We start from the raw sequence: 24,807 nt of genomic DNA, 5'->3' as shown, positions 1-24,807 counted from the left end.
AGTTCTAAACCATTGTCTTTCTATTCTCTCACATATGGTGAGGACACGCACAACTGGATCCGATGATCAGACACCCACACCCCCTTTTGGACCCGCAAGAGGCCGGTGCCGGGGTAAAGGCCGAGCCAGAGGCCGAGGAAGACCATATGGTACAGCCAGAGCACCCGCACGAGCTGCTGCAGAGGAACCACTAGTAGCTCCAGTTGGAGAACAGGCACCTGAGATGCCTGTTACTACTCCTGCACTTCAGGAGACTCTTGCCCAGTTTTTAAGAATGTTTGGCACTCTAGCTCAGGCAGGGTTAATTCCACTTGCTCCTTCCATATCTCAGGCCGGAGGAGGAGCACAGAATCCCACCGCCCGTACCCCAGAGCCACAGGCCCAAGTTGACCATGCCCCAGAGGTTATACCAGTGTAGCCAGTTGTTCCAGTTCGGCCCGAGGCTAGAGCAACAGTTTCGGAGGGGGAGCAACTCAGGCTCGAGAGGTACAAAAAGTATCACCCTCCTACTTTCAGTGGTTTGGCTTCAGAGGATGCTCAGGGTTTTCTCAAGTAATGTTACCGTATCCTCCGTACTATGGGTATTTGTCACGACCCAAACTAACCTCTGTCATGATGGCGCCTATCGTGGAACTAGATGAGCCGACTCATTTCCAAAACAAACCGATGTTTTCATTTCAAAGATAATTTCAATGTTATTTAACATAAAAACCTTCGTAAGGGAGTTCAAATCAAAATAAAAGTGCGGAAGGAAAAAGCCCGACATCGGGGTGTCACTAGTCATGAGCATCTACTACAATCCGTCTAACAATATCAAGGCTAATTCAGCCTAGAAAATAGCTAATTACAACTAGAGGAAGACAAGAGGGAGAAGAGCAGGGGTTGCGATCGCCAAACAGCTACCTTGCTATCTCCAAGAAAAATCTGCAACTAGAACAATCAATAACAGCTACTGTGTCCAGCTGCACCTGAATTTGCACACAAAGTGAAGGGTAGTGACGAGCAATAAAGCATATAACGTTCATATCATGAAATCTCAATAAAGTGCAAATGCTTTAAAAATCAGTGTTTGAATCAAATCATCTCGTTTAAACCCGGAGCCAGTAAAAATCATTTAAAGATATGTTTCCAACAGTTTTTCAAACAAAGGCCCAATGCAAAGGTGAGCAAAACAATGATGAAATCATAAACAGCCCCTCGGGCAAACCTCACAGTCACTCGTGCCACTCGGGCATACCTCACAATCACTCTTGCCACTCGGGCATACCTCACAATAACTCTTGCCACTCGGACATACCTCACAATCACTCATGCCTCCCAGTCACTCGGCACTCGCACTCAGTAGGTACCTGCGCTCACTGGGGATGTGTACAGACTCCGGAGGGGCTCCTTCAGCCCAAGCGCTATAATCTGCACGGACAACTCACGTGCAGCACGGACGACTCACGTGCTATAATAATAAAGTATGTTGCAGGCGGGCATCCCCGATCCACACTCATCCTTACAAATCAGGCCCTCGGCCTCACTCAGTCATAAACCTCTCAAGCCACTCGGGCATTTTAGTAAAACAAGGCTTTCGGCCCAAAACATTTATATGCATCAAAATAGAGTCATAAAACTGAGTTATAGATTTCAATCTAAGACAATGAGAGGATAGTAAGAAAAAGCCCCTAAGGGTCCAAACAGCACTGGCGCAAGGCCCAAACATGGCATTCAGCCTAATTTACAGAAATTCTTTCTAAAACATATAAGTATCATATAGTTTCAACAAAGTATGCAACTTTATAGTTGCTACAGGACGGACCAAGTCACAATCCCCAACAATGCATGCCCACACGCCCGTCACCTAGCATGTGTGTCACTAAAAATAGTAGAATGATACAAAATCCGGGGTTTCGTACCCTCATGACTAGATTTACAATCGTTACTTACCTCAAATCGGTCAAATCTTTACCCCGCAAAGCTCTTGCCTCTGGACTCGACCTCCAAATGCTCCAAATCTAACCACAATCATTACAATTCCATCAATATACGCTAATGGAACGAATTCCACAAGAAAAGCTACAAAATTAGACCAAAACCCAAAATTTACTCAAACCCGGCCCCTGGGCACACGTCTCGAAATCTGACAAATTCACAAAACTAAAAAGCTCATTCACTCACGAGTCTAACCATACCAAATTCATCAAAATCCAACATTGTTTGGTCCTTCAAATCCTTAAATTACTCTCCAAAAATTCCAAACCCTAACCCCTCATTTTCACTAATTACAATGATTAAACAACGGGAAAATCACCATATATACGAATATTAGGCTCAAGTAACTTACCTCAATGAAAACCCCTTGATTACCTCTTCAAAACTCTCCAAAAAGCTCCAAATCCGAATAGAAATCGTGAAGAATGCCCAAAAATTCGCGAAGTGTGCAATATGTACCCTCTTCCCAGGCTTCTTGCACCTGCGGCCATTTTCTCGCACTTGCGGTCCAAGGAGCCGCACCTGCGCAACTCACTTATGCGCCCAGACTCCGCATTTACGGCAAACACGTCACACCTGCGAAAGCGCATCTGCGCGTTTCCTCCGCTTCTACGAAGCCTGCCCAGCATTGCCCTTTCCGCATCTGCGCCCCAGGTTACGCACCTGCGGGCTTGCAGATGCGACCTCCAACTCGCACCTGCGCAACCTGCCTAGCCCAGCATCGCCCACATCTGCGCACTCCCCACGCACACCAGCGGCCTCGCACCTGCGAGGCTTTCTTCTGCAGGTGTGAAAATAGCAGTAGCAGCAGCTTCACCTGCATTTTCCAACTATGACAAATCCGTTAACCACACGGAATCACCCCGTAGCCCTCGGGACCTCAACCAAAAATACCAACAAGTCATATATCAACATACAAACTTAGTCGAACCTTCGAATCACTTAATACAACATTCAAACACAAAATTATCCTCAAATTCAAGCCTAAGAACTTCTAAATTTCCAAATTCGGCAACCGATGCCGAAACCAACCAAACCACGTTCGAATGACCTCAAATTTTTCACACACATCACAAATGACACTACGAACCTACTCCAACTTTCGGAATTCCATTCCGACCTCGATATCAAATTTCCCACAGCCGACCGAAATCGCTAAAATTTCCAATTTCGCCTATTCAAACCTAATTCTACCACGGACCTCCAAATCACATTCCGGACGCACTCCTAAGTCCAAAATCACCTAAAAGAGCTAACGGAACCATCAGAATTCAAATCTGAGATCGTTAACACATAGGTCAACATCATGTTGACTTTTCCAACTTAAGTTTCTACTTAAGAGACTAAGTGTCTCAATTCACTCTGAAACCACTCCAGTCCCGAACCAACTAACCCGATATAACATAATATAGCTGAATAACACAAAAAGAAGTAGAAACAGGGAAAACGGGGCTATAACTCTCGAAACGACTGGCGGGGTCATTACATCCTCCCCCTCTTAAACATTCGTTCGTCCTCGAACGGGTTTAGAAACACACCTGGAGTCTCAAATAGGCGTGGATATCTGCTCCGCATCTCCCGCTCGGTCTCCCAGGTGGACTCCTCCACAGGATAACCTCTCCATTGCACCTTCACTGAAGCTATATCCTTTGGCCTCAACCTTCGAACCTTCCGATCCAAAATAACCACTGGCACCACATCATAAGTCATATCACCCTCCAACTGAACCGTGCTGCAATCCAAAACATGGGACAGATCTCCAATATACTTTCGGAGCATGAAAACATGAAACACTGGATGCATACTCGACAAGATGGGTGGCAAGGCAAGCTTATAAGCCACCTCTCCTATTCTCTGAAGCACCTCAAAAGGCCCAATAAACCGGGGGCTCAACTTGCCCCTCTTTCCAAACCTCATAACACCCTTCATGGGTGATACCTTCAGCAAGACCTTCTCCCCAACCATAAAAGACACATCACGGACCTTCCTATCCGCGTAGCTCTTCTGCCTAGACTGCGTCGTGCGAAGCCGCTTCTGAATCAATTTCACCTTATCTAATGCGTCCTGGACCAAATCTGTACCTAAGAGCCTAGCCTCTCCCGGCTCAAACCACCCAACCGGAGATCTACACCTCCTCCCATATAAAGCCTTATACGGAGCCATTTGAATACTCGAATGATAACTGTTGCTATAGGCAAACTCCGCGAGTGGCAGAAACTGGTCCCATGAAACCCCAAAGTCAATGACACAAGCACGCAACATGTCCTCCAATATCTGAATAGTGCGCTCGGACTGCCCGTCCGTCTGAGGGTGAAAAGTTATGCTCAACTCAGCCTGAGTACCCAACTCTCGTTGCACGGCCCCCCAAAACTACGATGTGAATTGAGTACCCCTATCTGAAATGATGGAAACTGGGACACCATGCAGGAGAACGATCTCTCGGATGTAAATCTCAGCCAACCGCTCTGAAAAGTAAATAGTACCAACTGTAATGAAGTGCGCGGACTTGGTCAGCCGATCCACAATAACCCAAATAGCGTCGAACTTCCTCGAAGTCCGTGGGAGCCCAACTACAAAGTCCATGGTGATCCACTCCCACTTCCACTCTGGGATCTCCAATCTCTGAAGCAAGCCACCCGGTCTTTGATGCTCATACTTAACCTACAGACAGTTGAGACACCGAGCAACAAACCTAACAATATCCTTCTTCATCCGCCTCCACCAATAGTGCTTCCTCAAATCCCGGTACATCTTCGCGGCACCTGGATGGATGGAATACCGCGAGCTGTAGGCCTCCTTAAGAATCAACTCTCGAAGCCCATCTACATTAGGCACACATATCCGGCCCTGCATTCTCAGCATGCCATCATCACCAATAGTTACATCCCTAGCATCACCCTTTTGAACCCTGTCCTGAAGAACGAGCAAGTGGAGTCATAATAATGATGCTCCCTGATATGGTCATACAGAGAAGACCTGGAGACCACACAAGCCAATACCCGACTAGGCTCCGAAATATCCAATCTGACAAGCTGGCCCGCTAAGGCCTAAACATCCAATGCCAAAGGTCTCTCTACTGCTGGAAGATATTCTAAACTCCCCAAACTCTCTGCTCGGCGACTCAAAGCATTGGCCACCACATTGGCCTTCCCCGGATGGTATAAAATAGTGATATCATAATCCTTAAGAATCTCCAACCATCTACGCTGACACAAATTAAGATCCTTCTGCTTTAACAGATACTGCAGACTCCGGTGATCAGTATAGATCTCACAATGAACCCCATACAAATAATGACGCCCAATCTTTAAGGCGTGAACAATGGTTGCTAACTCAAGATCATGGATAGGATAGTTCTTCTCATGGGTCTTCAACTGGCGCGAGGCATAGGAGATCACCCTACCCTCCTGCATCAAAACACAATCAATGCCTATTCTCGAGGAATCATAATACACGGTGTAAGAACCTGAAGCTGATGGCAGAACTAACACTAGAGCTATAGTCAAAGCAGTCTTGAGCTTAATTTTTGGTTGAGGTCCCGAGAGCCTCAGGGTGATTCCGGGTGGTTAACGGATTTGTCAAAGTTGGAAAATGCGGTTGAAGCAGCTGCTACTGCTATTTTTGCACCTACGGAAGAAATCCTTGCAGGTGCGAGGCCGCTGGTGCGCGTGGGAAGTGCGCAGGTGCGGGTGATGATGGTCTAGGCAGGTTGCGCAGGTGCGAGTTGGAGGTCGCATCTGTGAGCCCGCAGGTGCATAACCTAGGGCGCAGATGCGGAAAGGGCAATGCTGGATAGGCTTCGCAGAAGCGGAGGAAATGCGCAGATGTGCCTTCGCAGGTGCGACGTGTTTGGCCCTGATATGCAGTCTGGACCCGTAAGTGAGTTGTGCAGGTGCGGCTCCTTGGACAGCAGGTGCGGTCACGCGGGTGTGAGAAGCCTGGGCAGAGGGCACATATTGCACACTTCACGAATTTTTGGGCATTCTTCACGATTTCTATTCGGATTTGGAGCTTTTTGGAGAGTTTTGAAGAGGGAATCAAGGGGGTTTTCATTGAGGTAAGTTTCTTGAGCCTAATACTCGTATATATGGTGATTTTCCCATTGTTTAATCATTGTAATTGGAGAGTTATTTAAGGAGAATGACCAACCGATGTCGGATTTTGATGAATTTGGTATGGTTAGACTTGTGAGTGAATGAGATTTCTAGTTTTGTAAATTTTGTTGGATTTCGAGACGTGGGCCCGGGGGCCAGGTTTGAGCAAATTTCGGGTTTTGGTCTAATTTTATAGCTTTTCTTGTGGAATTTGTTCCATTAGTGTATATTGATGGAATTGTACTGATTGTGGTTAGATTTGTAGCATTTGGAGGCGGAGTCCAGAGGCAAGAGCATTGCGGGGTACATATTTGACCGGTTTGAGGTAAGTAACGATTGTAAATCTAGTCCTGAGGGTATGAAACTCCGGATTTTGTATCATTCTACTATTTTTAGTGACGCACATGCTAGGTGACGGGCGTGTGGGCGTGCACTGTTGGGGATTGTGACTTGGTCCATCCTGTAGCAACTGTAAAGTTGCATACTTTGTTGAAACTATATGATACTTATATGTTTTAGAAAGAATTTATGTAAATTGGGTTAAATGCCATGATTGGGCCTTGCGCCAGTGCTGTTTAACCCTTAGGGGCTTTTTCTTACTATCCTCTCATTGTCTTTGATTGAAAATCTATAACTCAGTTTTATGACTCTATTTTGATGCATATAAATGTTTTGGGTCGAATGCCCTCTTTTACTGAAATGCCCGAGTGGCTTGAGAGGTTTATGACTCAGTGAGGTCGAGGGCCTGATTTGTGAGGATGAGTGTGGATCGGGGCTGCCCGCCTGCAGCATACTTTATTATTATAGCACGTGAGTCATCCGTGCAGCACATGAGTTGTTCGTGTATATTATAGCGCTTGGGCTAAAGGAGCCCCTCCGGAGTCTGTACATACCCCCAGTGAGCGCAGGTACCTACTGAGTGCAAGTGCTGAGTGACTGGGAGGCATGAGTGATTATGGCGTATGCCCGAGTGGCAAGAGTGATTGTAAGGTATGACCGAGTGGCACGAGTGACTGTGAGGTTTGCCCGAGGGGATGTTTATGATTTCATCATTTTTTTGCTCACCTTTGCATTGAGCCTTTGTTTGAAAAACTGCTGGAGAAATATCTTTAAATGATTTTTATTGGAACCGGGTTTAAACGAGATGATTTGATTCAAACACTGATTTTTAAAGCATGTTGTACTTTAATAAGATTTCATGATATGAACGTTATATGCTTTATTGCTCGTCACTACCCTGCACCTTGTGTGCAGATTCAGGTGTAGCTGGACACGGTAGCAGTTATTGATTATTATGGTTACAGATTTTCTTGGAGATAGCAAGATAGCTGTTTGGCGATCGCAGCCCCTGCTCTTCTCCCTTTTGTCTTCCTCTAGTTGTATTTAGTTATTTTCCAGGCTGAGTTAGCCTTGATATTGTTAGACAGATTATAGTAGATCCTCATGACTAGTGACACCCCAATATCAGGCTTTTTCCTTCAGCACTTTTATTTTGATTTGAACTCCCTTACAAGGTTTTTATGTTAAATAAAATTGAAATTAACTTTGAAATGAAAACATCAGTTTGTTTTGGAAATGAGTCGGCTTGCCTAGTTCCACGATAGGCGCCATCACAACAGGGGTTAGTTTGGGTCATGACAGATTGGTATCAGAGCCTAGGTTACATAGGTCTCACGAGTCATGAGCGGGTTTAGTAGAGTCTTGCGGATCGGTACGGAGACGTCTGTACTTATCTTTGAGAGGCTGTAGAACCTTTAGGAAACTCCATATTCTTGAATTCTTGTCGTGCGAGTCTATTGATTCTAGTAACTAAACATTTGTTGTTTCATTTTCTCACAGATGGTGAGGACTCGTGCTATCGATAAGGAGGGCCAGCCACCAGTACCACCAGCTAGGGCCGCGAAAGCTCGAGGCCGCATTAGGGGAGAGGTGCAGCCCGTATAGCAGCTGGAGTAGTACCTGCAGATCCACCGGTTGTCCCAGATCAGGACCAGGTTCCAGTTATTGATGCACCAGCTCAGGCACCACCTGGGCCTATTGTGATTACACGCCTTCAGGAGGCCCTAGCTCAGATTCTGACAGCGTGTACTAGCCTTGCTCAAGCGGTCTCTATTTCGATGGCCGCAGCCACTTCTCATGCCAGGGAAGGCACTCAGACTCCCGTCGCTCGCACACCTGAGTAGGTTATTCAGGGACTTCAGACACCAGAGGCAACACCAGCCCAACCGGTTGTAGTTGCTCAGGATTATGTGGTTCCTGCTATACCTGAGGATGATCAGCGTAGGTTGGAGAGGTTTGGGAGACTCCAGCCACCATCTTTTAGTGGCACAGAGAGAGAGGATGCTCAGGACTTTTTGAAAAGGTGTCAGAGGATACTCCGTACTACTGGTATTCTGGAGAATTATGGGGTCTCATTCACTACCTTTCAGTTTTCTGGGGCTCCACTCAGATGGTGGGAGACTTACGAGAGGCGTAGGCCTATTGGCGCAGCACCCCTTACTTGGCAGCAGTACTTCGTGGACTTTTTGGAGAAGTTCGTGCCTCGATCCTGCAGAGAGGAGTTGCGCAGATAGTTTGAGCGGCTTCGCCAGGGTGATATGTTTGTGACATAGTATGAGATGCAGTTCTCTGAGTTGGCCCGTAATGCGATCTGGTTGGTTCCCACGGACAGGGAAAGGATCATGAGGTTTATTGATGGTCTCACTTATCAGCTACAGTTGCTCATGAACAGAGAGAGGGTTTCGGGTGCTACTTTTGATGAGGTTGTCGACATTGCTCGGCAGATTGCGATGGTTCACGGTCAGGAGAGGGCTGAGAGGGAGGCTAAGAGGTCTTGTGGAACCCGATATGGCCATTATGAGTTCTTGGTGATGTCTTTTGGGCTGACCAATGCCCCATCAACGTTCATGCATTTGATGTACAGTGTATTCCAGCCCTATTTGGACTCATTCGTTGTTGTATTCATTGATGGCATCCTGGTGTACTCTCGTAGCAAGGAGGAGCACGCTCAACATTTGAAGATTGTATTACAGAGATTGAGGGAGGAGAAGCTTTATGCAAAGTTCTCCAAATGTGAGTTTTGGCTCAGTTCAGTAGCATTCTTGGGGCACGTGGTGTCCAGTGAGGGTATTCGGGTGGACCCGAAGAAGATAGAGGAAGTGCAGAGTTGGCCCAGACCGTCCTGAGCCACATAGATTAGGATTTTTCTTGGTTTGGCGGGTTACTACCGTCGCTTTGTAGAGGGATTTTCATCTATTGCATCGCTCTTGACCAAATTGACCCAAAATGGTGCTCCATTCAGGTGATCGGATGAGTGTGAGGAGAGCAACAAGTCATATATCAATATACAAACTTAGTCAAACCTTCGAATCACTCAAAACAACTTTCAAACACCAAATTACCCTCGAATTCAAGCTTAAGAACTTCTAAATTACCAAATTCGGCAACCGATGCCGAAACTAACCAAACCACGCCCGAATAACCTAAAATTTTGCACACACGCCAAAAATTACACTATGAACCTACTCCAACTTCCGAAATTCCATTCCAACCCCGATATCAAATTTCCCACTACCGACCAAAATCGCTAAAATTTCCAATTTTGCCAATTCAAGCCTAATTCTACCACGGACCTCCAAATCACATTCCGGACGCACTCCTAGGTCCAAAATCACCTAACGGAGCTAACAGAACCATCAAAATACCAATCTGAGATCATTTACACATAGGTCAACATCTGGTTGACTTTTTCAACTTAAGTTTCTACTTAAGAAACTAAGTGTCTCAATTCACTCTGAAACTAATCCGGTCCCAAACCAACTAACCTAATATAACATAATATAGTTGAATAACACAAAAAGAAGTAGAAACGGGGCTATAACTCTCGAAATGACCGGTCGGGTCGTTATAGTATTATGGATTCCAGTGGGGTTTCTTTCACGGCATTCCAGCTTAGAGGAGCGGCCTACCAGTGGTAGCGGGCATATGAGTTGGATAGTCCGGTTGAGGCAGCTTCACTCACTTGGAATCAATTTTCAGATATGTTCTTGAGAAAGCATGTTCCTCGGAGTCTTAGAGATGCATCGTGCGCAGAGTTTGAGCAGTTGCGCCAGGGTGCTATGACCGTGTCAGAGTATGCGGTCTGATTAGTGATTTGGCTAGGCATGTACCATCCTTGGTTGCTACTATTCGAGAGCGGGTTTGTCGATTTGTCGAGGGGCTCCACCCTAGTATCAGATTTAGTATGGCCCAAGAACTGGAGATGGACATCACATACCAACTGGTTGTGTCAATTGCTAGGAAATTGAAGGGTCTACAGACTCAGGAGAGAGAATAAAGGGAAGCTAAGAGACCTCGGGATTCTGGCACATATAACAGTTCTCGTGCCCGAGATGTAGCCCGTCATGGTAGAGGCTATGTGAGCCGTCCTATTCATTTAGCACTTCCAGCTTCCAGCGGTATTCCGACTACTCCCAGACCCCAGGTTCCATATTATGCACCGCCAGTGTCTATTATACCTCCTGTACGGGGTGCTTTCAGCGGGCAGTCCAGTCGATCAGGCCCGAGCCAGTCCCAGCAGCCACATCCTACAAGGGCTTATTTTGAGTGTGGTGACACTCGTCATATAATGAGGGATTGCCCCAGATTTAGGAGGGTTGCACCTCTACAGATTTCCCAAGCCCCACCCATTCCACAGGGCCCTCGGGCTTCTCAGGCCATGATTAGTGCACCAGTTGCCACTCCACCTGCACAACTAGCTAGATGTGGAGGTCGGACAGGTAGAGGTCGCCCTAGAGGGGAGGCCAGGCCAGATATTATGCCCTTCCTGCTAGGACGGAGGAAGTTGCATCCGATTCTGTTATCACGGGTATTGTTCCGGTCTGTCATAAAGATGCATCAGTCTTATTTGATCCAGGCTCCACTTATTCTTATGTGTCATCTTATTTTGCCCTGTATTTGGGCGTACCCCGTGATTCTTTAAGTTCTTCTATTTATATATCTACACCCATGGGTGAATCTATTATTGTTGATCGCGTGTATCAGTTGTGTTTGATTGTTATCAGTGGTTTTGAGACCAGAGCTTATTTATTATTGCTCAGTATGGTGGATTTCGATATTATTTTGAGCATGGACTGGTTGTCGCCCTATCACGCTATCCTTGATTGTTACGCCAAGACGGTGACGTTGGCTATGCCAAGTCTACCGCGGCTAGAGTGGAGAGGTACCTTAGATTATGTTCCTAGTAGAGTTGTTTCATTTCTTACGGCTCAACGAATGGTTGAGAAGGGGTGTGATGCGTATCTGGCCTATGTGAGAGATGTTAGTGTTGATACTCCGATCGTGGAGTCAGTTCCTATAGTAAAGTATTTTCCTGATGTATTTCCAGCGGATCTTCCAGGTATGTCGCCCGACAGGGATATTGACTTTGGCATTGATTTGCTACCGGGAACTCAACCTATTTCTATTCCACCATATCGTATGGCCCCAGCAGAATTGAAAGAATTAAAAGAGCAGTTATAGGAGTTACTTGATAAGGGCTTCATTCGGCCCAGTGTATCACCTTGGGGTGCTCCTGTCTTATTTGTGAAGAAGAGGGATGGTTCTATACAGATGTGTATTGATTACCGCCAGTTGAACAAGGTTACAGTGAAGAACATGTATCCATTGCCACGTATTGATGACTTATTTGATCAGCTTCAGGGTGGCACATTGTTCTCGAAAATTGATTTGCGGTCAGGATATCATCAGTTGAAGATTAGAGAACCAAATATTCCAAAGACTGCCTTCAGGACTCGGTATGGCCATTACGAGTTCCTGGTAATGTCATTTGGGCTGACCAACGCCCCAGCAACATTTATGCATTTGATGAATAGTGTATTTCAGCCTTATCTTAACTCATTCGTCATTGTGTTTATTGACGACATTCTGGTGTACTCCCGGAGTCGAGAGGATCATGAACAGCACCTGAGGACTGTGCTTTAGGCCTTGAGAGAAAAGAAGTTATATGCAAAATTTTCAAAGTGTGAATTCTGGCTTGATTCAGTGGGATTCCTGGGTCATATAGTTTCGTACGAAGGGATCAAGGTGGATCAGAAGAAAATTGAAGCAGTGTAGAGTTGACCCAGACCGTCATCAGCTACTGAGATCCGGAGTTTTCTTGGTTTGGCAAGGTATTATCGCCGATTTTTAAAGGGTTTCTCTTCTATTGCTGCACCTATGACCAAATTAACCCAGAAGGGTGCTCCGTTCAGGTGGACCGAGGAATGTGAGGAGAGCTTTCAAAATCTCAAGAAATCTTTGACTACAACCTCAGTATTGGTATTACCTACAGGTTCAGGGTCTTATACTGTGTATTGTGATGCGCCGCGTATTGGTCTCAGCGCAGTGTTGATGCAAGACGGTAGGGTGATTGCCTATGCGTCCAGACAGTTAAAGGTACATGAGAAGAATTATCCGGTCCACGACCTTGAGTTAGCAGCTATTGTTCATGCCTTGAAGATTTGGCGGCATTATTTGTACGGTGTCCATTGTGAGGTTTATACCGATCACCGGAGTCTACAGCATCTATTTAAACAGAAGGATCTTAATTTGCGGCAGCGGAGGTGGTTGGAGTTGCTTAAGGATTATGATATCACCATTCTCTATCATCCAGGGAAGACCAATGTGGTGGCCGATGCCTTGAGTCATAAGGCGGAGAGTTTGAGCAGCTTAGCATACTTACCAGTAGTAGAGAGGCCTTTAGCCTTGGATGTTCAGGCCTTGGCCAACTAGTTTGTTAGATTGGATGTTTCCGAGCCGAGCTGAGTTATGGCTTATGTGGTTTCTCAGTCTTCTCTGTATGATCGTATCAGGGAGCGTCAGTATGATGACCCCCATCTGCTTATCCTTAAGGAAACAGTTCAGCACGGTGATGCCAAGGAGGTCACTATTGGAGATGACAGTGTATTACGGATGCAGGGCAGGCTATGTGTGCCTAATGTAGATGGTTTGCGTGAGTTGATTCTCCAGGAGGCTCACAGTTTGCGGTACTCCATTCATCCAGGTGCTGCGAAGATGTATCAGGACTTGAGACAACACTATTAGTGGAGGCGGATGAAGAAAGACATAGTGGAATATGTAGCTCGGTGCCTAAATTGTCAGCACGTGAAATATGAGCATCAGCGACCTGGTGGATTGCTTTAGAAGTTAGAGATTCCAGAGTGGAAATGGGAGTGAATCACTATGGATTTCGTTGTTGGGCTTCCACGGACTCAGAGGAAGTTCGATGCAGTTTGGGTGATTGTGGATAGATTGACCAAGTCAGCTCATTTCATTCATGTGGTTACTACTTACTCTTCGGAGCAGCTGGCTCAGGTTTACATTCGCGAGATTGTTAGGCTTCATAGCGTACCAGTATCTATCATCTCTGACCGGGGTACACAGTTTACATCATGGTTCTAGAGAGCCATACAACGAAAGTTATGTACTCGGGTAGAGTTGAGTACAACATTTCACCCTCAAACGGACGGACAGTCCGAGCGCACTATTCAGATATTGGAGGATATGCTTCATGTGTGTGATGGATTTTGGGGGTGCTTGGGAGCAGTTCTTGCCACTTGCGAAGTTTGCCTACAACAATAGTTATCAGTCGAGCATTCAGATGGCTCCGTATGAAGCCTTGTATGGTAGGCGGTACCGGTCTCTAGTGGGTTAGTTCGAACCGGATGAGGCTAGACTATTGGGTACAGACCTGGTTCAGGATGCTTTGGAAAAGGTTAAGTTGATTCAGGATCAACTCCGTACAGCCCAATCTAGAGAAAAGAGTTATGCGGATCGGAAGGTTCGTAATGTTGCATTCAAGGTTGGTGAGCGGGTCTTGCTCCGGGTTTCGCCTATGAATGGTGTTATGAGGTTCGGAAATAAGGGCAAGTTGAGGCCGAGGTATATCGGACCTTTTGAGATTCTTGAGAGAGTTAGAGAGGTGGCTTACAGACTTGAACTACCATCTAGTCTCTCTGCAGTTCATCCAGTGTTCCATGTTTCTATGCTCCGGAAGTATCACGGCGATCCGTCTCATGTGTTGGACTTCAGCTCAGTCTAGTTGGACAAGGATCTATCTTATATCGAGGAACCGATGGCCATTTTGGACAGACATGTTAGAAAGCTAAGATCAAAGAGCATTGCTTCAGTGACAGTATATTAGAGGGATCATCCGGTCGAGGAGGCGACTTGGGAGATCGAGCATGATATGTGCAGCTGTTATCCTCATCTTTTCACCACTCCGGGTATAATTCTAAACCCGTTCAAGGACGAACGTTTGTTTAAGAGGGGGAGAATGTAACGAACTGACCAGTCATTTTGAGAGTTGTAGCCCCATTCTCCCATTTACCGCTTAATTTATGCTTTACATTATTTATGTGACTTGTCGGGGTGATTAGTTTGGGTCCGGTAAGGTTTTTGGAATGAATTGGAACAATTAATTCCAAGGTTTAAAGTTTAAGTTGAAATAGTGACCGAATGTCCACTTATGTGTAAACGACCTCGGAATAGAGTTTTGATGATTCCAGTAGCTCCGTATGGTGATTTTGGACTTAGGAGCGTGTCCGAAAAAAATTTTGGAAGTCCGTAGTAGAATTTGGCTTGAAATGGCGAAAGTTAAATTTTGGGAAAGTTTGACCGGGGAGTTGACTTTTTGATATCGGGGTCGAAATCCAGTTCTAAAAATTTTCATAGCTCTATTATGTCATTTATGACTTGTGTGCAAAATTTGAGGTCAATCAGACTTGATTTGGTAGGTTTCGACATTGAATGTAGAAGTTAGAAATTCTTAAGTTCCTTAAGCTTGAATTGGTCTATGATTCGTGATTTTAGCATTATTTTATGTGATTTGAGGTTTCAAATAAGTTTGTATGATATTTTAGGACTTGTTGGTATATTTGGTTGAGGTCCCGAGGGCCTCGGTTGAGTTTCGGATGGTTAACGGAACAAGAATTGAAGTTGGGAGACTGCTGAAGTTGAGTTTGCTGGGTTTTGGCTCATATGGTTTCCTTCATCTGTCAAAAATAGAGGTCAAAATTGAGGTCAAAATCAAGGTCAGGAAATCGAGGTCAGGAAATAGAGGTCATGAAATCGAGGTCAGGAAATCAAGGGCATCGCCTGGACAAAGACTTTAAGTTATAAAACGGGGGCTTCGTCCCATTTTCCATTTTTGACAAATTGGAGCTTTGGGAGAGGCGATTTTTGAGAGATTTTCAAGGAAAAATATTGGGGTAAATGATTCTAACTCGGATTTGGTCAATATACATGAATATATCATTGTTTTCGTCATTTAATTAGTGTTTTAAGATGGAAATTTAGGGAAAATTTTAGAAATCTCATAAAACAAATTTTTAAGATTTCGGTGTCGATTTGGAGTCGAATTTGAGTGAACTAGTATGGTTGGACTCATAATTAAATGGGTTGTCGGATTTTGTGATTTCATCGGATTCCGAGACGTGGGCCTCACGGTCAAGTTTTGGGTTAAATTTCGGATTTTGTTAGAAAAATTGTATTTTCATATGAAATTTATTCATGTAATTTGTATTGATTGAATCGAATTAATTATGACTAGATTCAAGCTGATCAGAGTCGAAAAATCGAGGAAAAGACATACTACTTGACTAATTGAGCGTGGTTTGAGGTAAGTGACTTGTCTAACCTGAAATTTTCCTTACGATTGGTATTGATATGAAAATGTTGATGTGTTGAAAGTCATGTACATGAGGTGACGAGTGTGTACACGGGCTAAATGTGGAAGATTATGTCTTTAAATTGTGTAGAGCATTATTGCATATTAATTAAATTATTTTATTCTGTTATATTCATCATCATTAATATATTTTCGTATTTTAAATTTTCCCGACCTGTTCGTGCTAGGTGTTTTACCTATTTAGTTGAAACTCTGTTTCTTTTGTTCTGTACATTACTTGAAGGATGGATTTCTTAATTTAAATATTATTAAAAATAAAATATTTTACATTTAAAAATTTGATATTTAGACAAAGTGTTAAATTTGTGAAATATTATTTTTACTGAATATTTTGGAGATTTTTGTACTCATTGTGATGGAGCCATGAGCTCTTTATTATAGAAAATATTGTTGTTGATTTATTTTGGCATGAGCCGTGAGCTCTTTATTGTGGAAAAATATTATTTTTGTCATAAAATAAAGACTATAAAATAAATAAACTGAACACAAGTATAAAGGGAGATTGATATTTTATTCAACTTTAAAACTTTTGTTCATAATAAACTGAAAAATCCTCTATTCATAGAAGAAAGGAAGCAGCTGCAAAGCGTTTCTTTAGTTGCTTGAAAGCTGTCTGCATGAGCTGCTTGCAACCTGCATGTTTAATAACAAGCTGCTGCAAATCATTTAATTGAGTTGCTTGCAACCTACCTGCATCGGCTGCTTGTAAGCTATCTGCATGAGTTGCTTGCAACCTGCCTGTTTAATAAGAAACTGTTGCAAATCATTTCATTGAGTTGCTTGCAACCTGCCTGCATCAGCTGCTTGTAGATAAACTTCAACAGATTACTAAATGGATAATCTTCTTCAGGAAGATTATCTATAGCGGAGTAATGAATGGACATCCACAATATAATATTTTCATAACACTCCCCCTTGGATATTCATTAAAAGATAATGTGCCTCGTTAAATCCTTACTAGGAAAAACCCTGTGAGTGAAGGAAAAAGAGTACACATATTTAGTAATACGCATTTCTAGTTGCCTTATTAAAAATCTTACAAGAAAAAAGAGTACAACGCGTATTTCACTCCCCCTGATGAAAACCTTGTTTCAAATATTTGAGTCTCTGCATTCCAATCTTGTATACCATCTTCTCAAAAATTGAAGTTGACAAAGACTTAGTGAATAAATCTGCCGGATTGTCACTTGAACGGATTTGTTGCACATCAATGTCACCATTTTTCTGAAGATCATGTGTGTAGAATTATTTTGGTGAAATGTGCTTCGTTCTATCTCCTTTTATAAATCCTCTGTTTCATTGGGCTATGCATGCATCATTGTCTTCGTGTAAAATTGTGGATATTTTATCACATTCCAAACCACATTTTTATCGAATGAAATGAATCACTGATCTCAACCATACGCATTCCCTACTTGCTTCATGAATAGCTATTTTCTCAGCATGATTTGAAGAAGTAGCAACAATAGATTGCTTTGTGAAACGCCATGATATGATAGTACCTCCACATGTAAACACATACCCAGTTTGAGATCGAGCTTTATGAGGATCAGATAAATAACCTGCATCTGCATAACCAATAAGATCTGCACTACCTTTGTTAGCATAAAACAAACACATATCAAGAATTCCCTTTAAATATCGCAATATATGCTTAATCTCATTCCAATGTCTCCGTATAGGAGAAGAGCTATATCTTGCTAGTAAATTAACAGAAAATGCTATGTCATGCCTTGTAGCATTAGCAAGATACATAAGTGCACCAATTGTACTGAGAAAAGGTGTTTCAGGACCAAGGAGTTCCTCATCCTCTTCTGGAGGTCGGAACGGGTCCTTATTCACTTCAAGTGATCGAACAATCATTAGTGTACTTAATGGGTGTGCTTTGTCCATGTAAAAGCGTTTTAAGACCCTTTATGTATAGGCAGATTGATGGATAAAGATCCCGTCAGCTAAATGTTGAATTTGCAGACCAAGACAAAGTTTTGTCTTTCCAAGATCTTTTATCTCAAATTCTTTCTTAAGATATTCAATTGCCTTTTGGAGCTCTTCTGGAGTTCCAACAAGATTTATGTCATTAACATAAATAACAAGTATAACAAATTCTGATGCCATTTTCTTTATAAAAATACATGGATAAATAACATCATTTATGTAACCTTCTTTCAACAAATATTCACTAAGGCGATTATACCACCTGTGCTCAGATTGCTTTAAACCGTACAAAGATCTTTGTAATCTGATTGAATACATTTTCCGAGATTTTGAATTTGCTTCAGGCATTTTAAATCCTTCAGGGATCTTCATATAGAATTAATCAAATGAGTCATATAGGTTATGACTTACATTTAAATGGCATGTCATCTTCAGGTGTCTAGACTACAGGTCTGATCCTCATAATATTGTGCACTATATTGTATCAAATATATCATCGACGATCATTTCGTATCAGTTCGCAAGCGACATAACTTATTGAGATCTCATCACTTTTTTTATTTTCAGGTACCTGAACTTCTTCTGGAGTTTCATGAAATGTTATGTCGTGGGATCTTCCAGAGCTTATTCCCTCCTTATTATGATCATTTTGATCATTTGCTCCTATTCTTTTCAAGGATTGTTACCTTTGGAACCGATTGGTCTACCACGCTTCATGCGTATAGTAAATTCTATTCTTCAGGGACTTTAATTTTAATAGGAGCATTTGCAGCTGAAATATGATATTTAATTTTGGATCAGCAAATGCTTCTGGCATTAGACTTGAATTGTCTTCTAAGCGAGGATCATATTAATGATAATTCAATTCATATAGCATATTTTCCAGCTGTTTTATTTCATCCCCCAAATGTTAGAAAAACTAACTCATATCCCCAATCTTCTTTGGGAAACATATCTTTGTACATTGTGGTAGAGAAATTAATCATATACCACACATCAAAAATTATTAGATAGTAAAAATATTTGGTTTCTGATCCTAAACCAATTGTGAGGGGATGACTTATCATATTTTGTTGGTGTGATGCATACAAGTGTTGTTGTATGCAATTTAGAAAATCTTAGATCAACACATGAGGCTTTGTTCTCATAAGCAATAGTTTAGCCATCAATAGGAGGTATTTAATGCTAAACTAGCTTGAATATAAACCAGCATCATCAAGATGAACTATCTTGATTTCATAATATGAAAATTATGCTCTTAATTGAGAAAGACAATTTCAAATGCCAAATTGCAAGTTGACAATAAACATATATGTAACCATCTTATATATGCATCTATAAGTGGTTCACATGATAGGTGAATGGGCCCATATTCACCTTTTATATATTCCGGAATTCGGGGATTTTAGTCTCAACTTTAGCTGGTATAATCAAGTTATTATGAGAACAAGCAACACAAGAGAATTCTTGAAGAATCTTCTAGTTCTTCAGTATATGCTTATCTGAATCCTCAAATAGCTCATTTAAAAATGGCAGATGAAAACTTCAAGTTTATCATGACATGTGCTATCTCTAAGTAAACTTCTGGTTTACTATGACATAAACTTTTGCATCAGTAAACTTCTGATTTACTGTGGCTACTTTTGTATCAGTAAATTTCTGATTTACCGTGACTGCTTTTGCATTAGTAAACTTTTGGTATACTGTGATACATGATATAGTATAAATTTAAAGAATAAAGCGAGTAACTTGTCACATACATATTTACCCCATATGATTGTGGAAACATGAAGATTTTCAATCTTTCAATCATTTGTAGTCTCAATATGATAGTCATATGTATTAGTAAACTTCAGTTTATCATAACATATGTTTTGACCACAATAATGACAAATAAGCTCTTCGGAAGCCTTTCATTTATTGTCCATAATCAAATATTATTCAGACACTACTTGTGTCATGTGTCTTCTAGGCAAACAGTTAGCTCTTCAGGAGCTTTTATTGTACTACCAAATATTGCTCAGACACTTCTGGTGTCATGAGAGAAAATCATAATCAAATGAACAATATAAAGCTAATTCTAAATTTATAAATGACGAAAATTAAGAATTTTAATATTTCTACCACTAACTTTGTGACAAATATCTCCTTCAAGGAGAAATATCATTAACATCTGAATATTTTGTATCAATACAGCAACCACATAGTCATTGCATCTTTTAAGGAAAGATACACGAGTTGTTATTTCCTTCAGGGAACTCAATAACTAACCATAATTTATTAATGCGGTTGTAGTAGAAAGTATTCTACAAGAATGCTTTTGCCTTAGAATGATACTTAATAAAATTATCCAAGATGTTTTACGTACAACAGGTATGTGCGGTAATGATCTTTATGCCACAAAAATAATATTTATATCCTCTGTTATTCTAGCTCTTCTGAAGGTGAGTTGTGGTATTTCTTCATTCACTCCAGGGAATGAAAATGTGCTTCAAAAATAATTTTGAATAGCTCATTATTTTATTTACGCACAGAAAGACACAGTTTCATAATATTTTCCTGCTTCGGGAGAAAATTTTAATTGTGTTACTTCTTCAGGAGCAAATTAAAATACAAAAAATTGAGTATATATTCTCTCAACCATATTACCTCTTCTGGAGGTGAATCGTAATATATTTTCATCAACAGCGTGCTCATATTTACGGCTTTATTAATATTGTCACATTCACTTCAGGGAATGGATTAATATTTATAAAAATTCTCATCCTTCAGGAAATCGAACATAATTATATGAACACGCATTAATCACATCAAATTGTGATGCTTCATCCTCTTTTAAAATATTTAATACTTCAGGAGCAAATTGAGGCGTGCATGTAATTTATAGAATATTTCTCTAACTTATCTTCATTGTAACCATATCAAGCCTAAATTATCACTTCTGGTGGTCATAGGCACATACCACTTCTAGTGGTTAACAAAATTTAGTTACAATGAGATATACGAAACACAATCACTTCTGGTGGTTGTGTGTGTGTGTGTGTGTGTGTGTGTGTGTGTGTGTGTGTGTGTGTGTGCGTGTTTTTTTGCAGACTCTACCGGAGTTTAAGTGGACCTTTTATTGTTATCCACATGACAATTCAATACGCTTCATTAGACAAGTAATGATATAATATTAAAGGACAGGGTTGCCAAAGCGTAAATGAAACCTGAAAAATTAATTAGAGAAGTAAATAGTGATGGCTAAATATATGTTGGTGCTATAGTCCTTGTACGGGTACCATCCTTCTTAATCATTAGCCATATATATTGATTGCAACTCTATCTCAAGATGCAATATTGCTCACATGGATAAAATAAAATTGTTAGAGCATCATAACATTTGTAGTTAATAATAGTTGTCCATACAGAAAATAATTAACATGCGAAAGCAAGATTAGAAACGAACCTTGTTCAAAGTTATGAGATTTCTAAGTACATCTACCTAAGGCAGCTTTGGCTTCCATCGTCTTTTGCTCTAAATTATCTCAAGTTAGAGATAACTATACATTCAAACATAGAGACTCGTGCTGATAACGTGTTATAAAATAAAGACTATAAAAGAAATAAACTGAAGACAAGTATAGAGGGAGATTGATATTTTATTCAACTTTAAAACTTCTGTTCATAATGAACTCAAAACTCCTCTATTTATAGAAGAAAGGAAGCAACTGCGAGGCTTTTCAGGAAGCAGCTACAAAGCTTTTCTTTAGTTGCTTGAAAGTTGTCTACATGAGCTGCTTGCAACCTGCATGTTTAATAAGAAACTGCTGCAAATCATTTAATTGAGTTGCTTGCAACCTACCTGCATCAGCTGCTTGTAAGCTGTCTACCTGAGTTGCTTGCAACCTGTCTGTTTAATAAGAAACTGTTGCAAATTATTTCATTGAGTTGCTTGCAACCTGCCTGCATCAGCTGCTTGTAGATAAACTTCAACAGAGTACTAAATGGATAATCTTCTTCAGGAAGATTATCTATAGCAGAGTAATGAATGGACATCCACAATATAATATTTTCATAACAGTTGTTGCTTTATTTTGGCAAGTTAAAATATTTGGGCACTTGAGGTATAAATTATGATATATTGTGATATTGATATGCATGCGGTGGTATAAGGTCTGAGTGTTAAAACGCATGCGGTGAGATAAGGGTGGCTTGATACGCGTGGCTAGCAGGGGAACTACTAGAAGTCATGTGGTGTGATAAGGGTGGCTAAAACGCGGGATGCTATTTCGGAAAAAATATTTTCTTTAAAAATTTAATGTGAAGATTCCCGCGGTGATATAAAGAAATGAGATATTATGAATTTATTTATGATTTGGGACTACGAGGCGGTATCTCGAGAGTGCCCTTGTTGATATTTAAAGTTGTAAATTTTTATTTTTCTTTCGCGAGGTGTTAATTGCCCTTATTCTGTGTAGTTAAATTGTGACATACTATTTACTTGATTTATCCCCATTGTCATTATTATTATTATATTGTTAAACTTTTCTCCCTGTCTTTTATTATTCCAGTAGGGCCTGACCTGACCTCGTCACTACTCTACCGAGGTTAGGCTTGGCACTTACTGGGTATCGCTATGGTGTACTCATACTACAGTTCTGCACATCGTTTTGTGCAGATCCAGGTACTTCCTATCAGACCAGGTATCAGTGAACTAGCTACACGCGGAGACTTCAAGGTATATCTGCCAGCGTCCGCAGACCTCGGAGTCCCCTTCTATCCTTATTGTGTTGTTTTCCTTATTCTCTTTAGACTCTAATGTATAGAGACAATAAGAGTAAATTCTTAGAAGCTTGTGATTTATTTTTACCGGATTTTGGAAGTTGTAACTATTTGAATCGCGGTTTGATTTATTTTTTATGTTGAGATTTGAGTTTCAGTTTTGTATTTCGCATAATTGATAGGCTTACCTAGTCTTAGAGACTAGGTGCCATCACGACATCTTACAAAGGGAATTTGGGGTCGTGATAAGTTCTCTGCATGAAACGTCTTGATTAAAATAGTGTTGTTGGCCACCATCACCCCCCCCCCCCGAACTACCCTTATTGTCCAAGTTACTTGACTTTTTGCGACATCGACTACGAATATGATCTAACATGGACGATGTCCCACAATTTCTTGTTGATTTGATACTAGTATTACAATACTTACAAACACCAAAACGAACACGATTAATCATTACCGGTTTAAAATGCTTCCATACGTCATAAATAAGTTTTCTTTTCCCAGTTTCATCAATAACTTCAGTAGTAATTTCATCGACTTGCATAGGCAATTAACTCTAACTCTCTATAGGAAAAGTACTAGAAGATGAACAAACCGGATTCTCTTCAGTTTGAGACTCCATACTTTTCTACAAAAAATAAGCTAAATTAATATTATTAGACATTTCTAAGTGTACATGAAAAATGAAAAAAGAGTCAATTAAGCAGTTTATGACAGAAACTATATCTTGCCATCTTCTCTCTCTCACTCTTAGGTTCAGACCCACACTAGAATGACAGGTCCTATTCCATGCATATGCAAACATACTAAGACAGTTAAGCCTCATTAGACTCAACAGTGCCCAAGTCCCAACCCCTTTTGCCACATTTCATTTCTATTCACATTAACATTAATCTTTTTTGGCAGAAGAAAACTATCCATAAGCAACAAAATTCAGCATATATAGCTTCATGCGTTCATGTTTAGACAAAACACATTATTACTGCACCATGTATTTGGTATCATTTTCAGCCTTTAAATTAAATTAAATTAAATGGGCAAATGGTTTTGCCAGTACCTTTTGGTGCAACATAGATTTTCCATCATCCAATACAAATATTGAACGTCATTTCCACATCAACAACCAAAAAACGTAAATCTTTCCCATAGGAAAACCAAAGCAATACTGATGCCCATAATGTATTTGATAAAATTTTCCATAGGAAAACCTTCCTTACTGCTTTAGGAGATGACACCAATAACAGTACATTGCTACAAAGATATAATCGAAAATGCAAAGTTTTAAACCAAAATTAAATAGGAATTCCACAACAAAGATAAAACCCAAGAACTTAATTCAAGATTACTAGAACCAGAAAATGGAGCTATAGTGACAAGTAGAATTCAGAGAGAAAAGGGGACTCACAATCCTTGATAAACCACAGAATAATGACCTTCACTGATAATTAAAAGCTACCGTAAATGTTTCTCTGATTATCGAGCGAGAGGACTAAGGAGAGTCTGAGAGAGATGAGCTGTCAAGAGAATGAGTCTGAGAGAGTCTTTTATGTCCGTTAGTTCAAAAAAATTAAATCTCCACCCGCGACCCGTCCCGCCCCGCGTTATTTTTTAAATTTAAAAATTGAACCTGCTCCGCCCCGCAACCGCAAACTCTCAAACCGGTACCGCCCCACTAATGCTCAAACATGCCAGCCCCGCACCCGCACCGTTCTATTACCATCCCCCAAAATTATTCCACACACATAATTTTCAAAACAATGGTAACATCGATGTGCAATAAATCTGTTCAAGTGACAATCCAGCAGATTTATTTACTAAATCTTTGCCAACTTTAACTTTTGAGAAGATGGTATACAAGATTGAAATGTGGAGACTCAAATATTTGGGACAAAGTTTTCATCAAGGGGAGTGAAATATTCGTTGTACTCTTTTTTTCTTACTAAGGTTTTTCCCATAGGTATTTTCTTGTAAGGTTTTTAATGAAGCAACTAGAATTGCGTATTACTAAATATGTGTACTCTTTTTCCTTCACTGGGATTTTTCCCACTGAGTTTTTCCTAGTAAGGTTTTAACGAGGCACAATATCTTTTAATGAACATCCAAGGGGGAGTGTTATGAAAATAATAATGTGGATGTCCATTTATTACTCCGCTATAGATAATGTTCCTGAAGAAGATTATCCGTTTGATACTCTATTGAAGTTTATCTACAAGCAGCTGATGCACGTAGGTTGCAAGCAACTCAATGAAATGATTTGCATCAACTTCTTATTAAACAGGCAGGTTGCAAGCAGTTCATGCAGACAGC

General features: G+C 41.2%; 1 long non-coding RNA gene across 1 annotated transcript in view; it reads right to left on the bottom strand.

Moving 5' to 3' along the window:
- Positions 1 to 23,939, bottom strand: part of LOC138906543 (uncharacterized) — a 34,234-nt gene extending 10,295 nt beyond the window's left edge. The window contains exon 1 of the long non-coding RNA XR_011413983.1: positions 23,906 to 23,939. This is a non-coding gene — a long non-coding RNA (uncharacterized lncRNA). The remainder of the gene's footprint in view (positions 1 to 23,905) is intronic.
- Positions 23,940 to 24,807: the final 868 nt, after the last annotated feature.

This window comes from Nicotiana tomentosiformis, chromosome 2, assembly GCF_000390325.3.
Source record: "Nicotiana tomentosiformis chromosome 2, ASM39032v3, whole genome shotgun sequence".
In the NCBI taxonomy this organism is placed as follows: Eukaryota; Viridiplantae; Streptophyta; class Magnoliopsida; order Solanales; family Solanaceae; genus Nicotiana; species Nicotiana tomentosiformis.
Note: the sequence above shows the minus strand (reverse complement) of the source record. Positions and strands in the feature narration are given on the sequence as shown.